Here is a 6,820-nt window from a genome sequence, read left to right as displayed (position 1 = left end):
GCCTCTGGGCCGGTGCCCGGGCTGCGCGCGCGCGGGGTCCCAGCGGTCCTCCCCTTCGCGTCGCCGCGCTCCGCCGTTCGCCCGCAGGGGCTCTGGCTGCCGGGCACACGCAGGCACGTGGGCAGAGGACTTGAGCTCGCTAGGGATTCTCTGGGCACAGGGCTGTCTCCGCACCCTCTGGCCATGGTGAGGAGTCCTCCAGCCCGCGGATCTTTGGCCCTCCTGACACCTTTCAACTGAAAGTCTTTCCTTTTTCTAGGAAGTTCCCCTGAGATCACTTGTGGGCTCCCTTTGCGCTTAGGAAGTACCAAGTGGGCTCCAGAGCCCAGGCACAAACAGGGCAAAGACAGGCAGGCTTGCCGCTGCGACACCAGCGCTGAGGTCCCTAGGGCCTGAACCCCAAGCAAGTGTGCAGCAACCAAAGCTGGAGGCAGCAGAGCTGAGAGGAAAGGGCCTGCTGCAGGTGCTTAGGGTCCCTGGGACAGCAGGTGCCTTGGAACCAGGTAGGTAGGGCCAGGAAGGAGCCTCATTCTCAGGGTTCAGAGACAAAGGCTTCAGCTCCACGGGAAATTGGCTTGGCTTCCCCATCACCTGTCAGGATGGGAGGATAAATAGAGCCCATAATCACCTCAGTAGATTCTAATGACCCAGATCGGAGCCTGTCAGCTGGCAATATACAGGAAAGAATGCTAACAAGAGCCTTGATGTTGAAGTATCCTTTGACCTGTAAGTACTGGTGTGGCCCTATAGGATAAATACTGGACCACAAGGTCGGTTTGAAACACAACACTAGCGGTTCAAACTCACCAACTGCTCCTCAGAAACCCTATACAGGGTCACCATGAGTCGGAACTGATACGAAGGCATTTAGCAAGTATTAACTGAGAGCGTACAAACCTATCTATGTCCTGGATACTAGAATTCTACATGCAGCTCTGCGCTGAAGAAGCTGGGGAGTCCAAGAATCAAGAAACGTAAGGGAACTCGGCAAAATGGTTAATAAAACTGGGCCCCTCGGGTCTGAAGTTGGGGTCATCCCTCTGCAATGGTCTCCACCATTGTTGACACTTGCAAGATAAGGTGGACAAGCAGAAAGGGAGGAGATTTTTTTTTTTTGCAGGTGAGAGTGTGAATGTAGGTGAGACAGGAGATGGAAAGGGTTTTGAGGTCTTAGAGAATGGGCCTTACTGGCAGAGGGACAAGCCAAGGTTAATGGTGGAACCAAGTTGTTCAGTCCTGCTCAACATGGTCTGTTATCTGGATCACCAGATTCCAGTTTTTGAGCAACCCTTCTCTATTATTTCTTGTTCTGTGGAGTTGCTTAGAGAAGGTACTTAAAAGGGCATGTGACTTCGTTAACTCCATTGTTGTTGGTTCTGACTCATAATGCCCCTATAATGTCTTCCTTGCAGTTAGCAGTCCAATGCTTATCTTACAGCACCACACCAGACCTCCTCAATAAGTCATTTGTCATTAGCCATTAAGAAAGCCATAAAACCAAACCAATTGCCCTTGAGTTGATTCTGATTCACGGTGACCCCCATGTGTATCACAGTAGAACTATGCAAGCAATGCCATCAGAATTTGGCCCTTGCAACCTGCTGTCTGTCTTCCACTGTGATGGTGTCAGTCTCCAGTGGCAGGTAGCTGTGAGATGGCAGCAAGAATCCCAGTTTTCCATCTTCTCATGGTCAAGTCTGGCAGGGTAGAACTCTGCTTTGTCCTAGAATTCCCACAGAAAGTCTCATTGAATGTCATTGGCCCTATCCAACCCTGAACCAATCGCTGTGGCCAAGGATCATAATGATCCCATGCCTGGGTGATGTTCTTCATCCCTACATTGAGAGCAGCCCCTGGCTGAGAGCGAAGGAAAGGTGGAGTCACAGAGATCTGATACCTTGGAGTAAGGAAGAAGTTGTTCAACAAAGAAGCAAATGACTAAAGGCCAAGGCATCCACTTCCATGCTCCAACCGTGCAGAGTGAAGACGACTGGCATGCTTCCCTGAGTTCTTGTCCAACACCAGGATCTTCAACTAGTCAAAGAGATGTATTCTTGGTGCTCTGTGGTTAGACTTGCCCACCTTCTGCCTTCGTCAATACACACTTGCAAAATTGCCTGTCAATAAAGCTACAATATCATCCCTGACACTTGTCTTCAGTGGCCTGGTCTCTTTATTCTTCATTCCTTTCCAGCACCTTGTCACCTTATTGTTGTTGTTGTTAACTTCCACCGAGTTGATTCCAACTCATAGCCACCCTGGATAGGGTTTCCAAGGAGCAGTGGTGCTGGTGGGTTTGAACCACAGACCTTGTGGTTTGCAGTCCAGTGCTAACCCTATAGCACCACACCAGGAATCCTCTATCTGCCTTAATAGTCTCTTTTTCCCTTTATAAAAATCTGCTATTGAGAGAAGGTTATAGGCTTCTATATTGCATACACCTGGATCCGAATTTCTCATGGACTGTTTCTGATAGAATTCATCATTTAGGATATGAGAGATTCCTCCTCCTGAAGGGCAGACAGGCTCTGTTTCCCATGAAAGGGACTTCCAATAGCACCATGGGTGCCCCGGATCCCTCAAAGCAGGCAATCAACCCTGTATGTTTGTCCAGTTGTGTGTGCCAAGCAGAAGGAGTCCTTCAGACACCTCATGCTGTTCTGCTAGCACTGAGAGGTGCCCACAAGGGAATGAAGAAGCCAGGGCAGATAGAGTACAGGCAGCACCTGTTGGTCTTTACTTATGACTCCCATGGAATGCAACAATTTCTTCAGTGAAGGAAGTGGGAGTCAACTCTTCCGGCAGCCCCAGAAATGCTCTGTCATATAAAATGAAATCTTCATGGCAGTTTCTTCTCTGATCATGCTGAGCATTGTAACTATCAGGGTGTGAGACTGATCTTAGAAAAACCATTTCAGACAAACACTCAGACAAGCATGGCTTCCCTTAGTGCTTCCATGGTCACACACATTTTCCAAGTACTACTTTGGGGAAATCTTTCATATTGAGTTACAGGCATGCCAAGAAAGTCAGGGTTGTCCCTCTGTAGTCACGCTTATGGTGTTGAATTTTTTTTAACTGTAAATATTTTGTTTATGGTGATGGAAAATATGGCAATGAATATTGACTGGTGATGGTCACAAGTGTGACTGGTACCCATGAAAAGCGTTGAATTGCAGGCATTATGTTATATATAAGGAGCTCTGGTAGTGTAATGGTTACGAATCGGGCTGCTAACCTCAAGATCGGCAGTTCGAAACTACCAGCTGTTCTGTGGGAGAAAGAAGAGGCTTTCTGCTCCTGGTAAAGATTTGCAGCCTTGGAAACCCTGTGCAGGTCACTATGAGTCAGAACTGACTCCACGGTACTTAACAACAACAACAACACGTTATATATGGAACCCTGGTGCGGTGCTGGAAGATAAGCACTGGACAGCAAGGTCGGTTTGAACCGCAAGGTTGGAGGTTCAAACTCAATAGCTGCTCCTCGGAAACCCTATACAGGGTCACTATGAGTCAAAACCAACTTGCCATCACTTAACAACGACAATAACATGTTATATTTACAATATATATATTTATTTTTTAAAAGCAATATTGTCAAGCATGATAATCCCACATTGCTGAGATTCTTGGTTGTTTCTTAAAACCAAGGTTCCTCTCAAGGAACACAAATCGACAGCAATCTCTTATAGTCTGATTCCCAGCAGTTACAATGTGTATATCGTGCCTGGTAAAGTCGAGGGTCAGCAGGAAAGAGGAAGGTGACTGCTACAATGGCCTCAGATACAACAAGGATTGTGAAGATGGTTTTGGATCCATCAGTGTTTCCTCCTGTTGTCCATTGAGTCGCTCTGAGTTGTAACTAACTCAACAGCACCTAACAACACTTTGCATCTCCATGATACCTACCTTGCTGCACTAAGAGTTGTTGTTACGAAGTGCCACTGAGTCTGTCCCAATTCATAGTGACCCTGTATAGGGTTTCTGAGGAGCGACTGGTGAGCTTGAACCACCTACCTTATAGTTCAAACCAGAAAAAGGCAGATAGCATGGTAACCCTCAGCCAGGAAGACACATCCAAGCCTTCCCACTGTGGAAAACCTTTCAGAGGTTTATAAAGGATCCCAGAGGAATTTCAGGAACAGTCATCAAATTCAACCTACAACCTGAACCATAAATGCCTTATACAATGGTCTCAACAAATATCTGTCAACTTGAGGACCTCTAAGAATGAGGAATTCATTCACTGTTCATTACATTTCCAGAGAGTTCGATTTGTGGTTGTTGTTTAAGTAGAAATAGAATTACATACATGCAATCAGTTTTGGGGGCCACACTGAATAAATTTGGTGCCTATTCTTCTACATTCTAGCCCTTGAATTATTCTACACTGAAAGAGAGAGAGAGATTCATTGGTTCTTTCCCTGGTCTTCTATTTCCCAAACCAAACATTCTCAGTTCTTTTACCTACCTTCAAGCAATAGTATTTACAGGGCCTCTGAGGATATGGCCCTAGACCCAACATGGATAGTGGTTAAGACAAATTCTTCATAATAAAAGGTAATTTTTCTGCTTCCAGGAAAGAGGGAAAGCACATCGCATTGAATTAACCCTTTCATATCCTTGGATGTTATTCAATCCAAGGAGAAATCTGTCAATTAGAGAGACTTCAGAGAAAGATGGTAATTCATTTCTCAGAAATCTGTAAGTTGGGAACTTTCTTTCTTCATATGAGTTTCCTATTCTTTTCAAATGCTTCATACGATAAGTCAAGATGCCCCTTTTGTCACTGCATCTGAGAGGGACATCTTTTTGTGGGAACCACCCATTGGATCAGGAGTGCTAGTAGCGTGGTGGTTACAAGTCGGGCTGCTAATGTCACCATCAGCATTTAGAAACTATCATGGTTCCACAGGAGAAAGATGAGGTGTTCTGCTCCTATAAAGATTTACAGCCTTGGAAACCCTGTAACGCGGTCGCTATGAGTCAGAACCGACTCCACAGCACGCCACCACCACCACCACCCATTGGATTGTCATTGCCATAGACACTATGGCACAAATGACAATGGTACAACTTCAGTGAAAGAGAAACACAAGGCCTTCTTACTTAGCAGCGATGCGGTTCTCTAGTCCAGCTCCCTCAGTGAACCGGAGCAACACAATACCCCAGACTAAGGGCTGAAACAAGGCAATGATCATGAAGACCATGGGGGTGGGCAACACTTCCTTCTGGCATTCAGAAGCTACTGTGAGTTAGAGCAGAATCCACAGCATCTATCCTCAACAACAGTTCTACTCCTTCAGTTTTCAGAAGTCCTGACATTTACCAAGACCCCACAGGAAGTCAGGGCCAGGACCTGATCCAAGTGTCTTCACTCACAGACAACGATCTAGTTAGACCTTCACTTATCAGGTTCCTTGGTGCCAACTAGCACAAAGCAGAACCCAAGACAGGTGAGTTGTTGTTGTTAAGTGCCATCAAGTCGGTTCTGACCCATAACCCTGTGTAGGGTTTCCAAGAAGCAACTGGTGAGCTTGAACAGCTGACCTTTCAGTTCAAACCGACTGCAGTCCAGCGCATTAATCCACAGTGCCACACCAGGACTCCAAGAGAGGTGAGTGGGGGAATTAAAAAGAATTTAGTGGACTCACACAAACAGGTAATTCAGTTTTGACAAAGGTGTCAAAGCCCTTCAATGAGAAAAGCTAGTCTCTTCAACAAGCAGGACTGAGTGTCCTTGTTAAAAAAAGTAGAATTGCCTCTTCTTCACACCACATGAAAAAATTAACGTGAGCTATAGCGTAAATATAAAGGTGAGTGTCACAGAACTTCTAGAAGGACTTATACAAGAAAATCTTCACAAAGCTGGTGTAGACAAAGATCTCTTGAGATGCAAAAGCATCAACCATCAGTGAGAAAAGTGACAACTTGAACTTCATCAGAATTTTTTTAAAGCCGCTCTTCAAAAGGCATTGTTAAGAAATGCAAAGTGAAGTATCAGATATTATCATACATTATAACTCACAAAGGGCTACTATTCATAATATAATTTTTAAGAATCTCTGCAAACCGATAAAAGGAAGCAACAACTCAGTTTGAAAATTTGACAAAGGATGAAAATGAGACTTCACAAAAATGCAAACAAATAGCCAACGCCCCTCCCCACACACACCCACAAACACACACACACACAGAGAAAAGATGATTAACATAAAAACCCTCAGAGCTGAACCAATAAGCAAAGTTATGATAAACCGAGAAAAGACTGTTGATGTTATCAAGGATTTAATTTTATTTGGATCCACAACCTACAGCCCTTGGCAGCAGCAGTCAAGAAATCAAACATTATACCGCGTTGGACAAATTTTCAAAAGACCTCTTTGAAGTGTTAAAAAAAAAAACCAAAAATGTCACTCTGAGGACTATGGTGTGCCTGACCCATGCCATGGTATTTTAAATTGCCTCATGCATTTGAAAACTGGGCAATGAATAAGGAAGACTGAAGAAGAATTGATGGTTTTGAATGACAGTGTTGAAGGGAAGAATATTTAATATATCACATCAAGAACATCATACATGAAGAGAGCAAAAAGTCATTAGAAGACAAGAAAGAAAGAAAAGGTCAAGAAGGATGTCAGAAGAGACTCTGAAACTTGTTCTCTAACGTAGAGAAGCCAAAGCAAATGGAAAAATTGAAGAGGTGCAAGAGCTGAACAGAAAATTTCAAAGATCAGCTTGAGAAGATATAGCCTAATACTATAATAAAATGTGCAAAGATTTAGAGTTAGAAAACCAAAAGGGAAGAACACGGTCAG

At 44.5% G+C, this 6,820-nt stretch overlaps 1 pseudogene; it reads left to right on the top strand.

The window, feature by feature from the left end:
- The window catches only part of LOC102816774, a 185,813-nt pseudogene that overhangs the window by 1,239 nt on the left and 177,754 nt on the right, over nucleotides 1–6,820 (top strand).

Source organism: Chrysochloris asiatica, unplaced genomic scaffold, assembly GCF_000296735.1.
Source record: "Chrysochloris asiatica unplaced genomic scaffold, ChrAsi1.0 scaffold00003, whole genome shotgun sequence".
In the NCBI taxonomy this organism is placed as follows: Eukaryota; Metazoa; Chordata; class Mammalia; order Afrosoricida; family Chrysochloridae; genus Chrysochloris; species Chrysochloris asiatica.
Note: the sequence above shows the minus strand (reverse complement) of the source record. Positions and strands in the feature narration are given on the sequence as shown.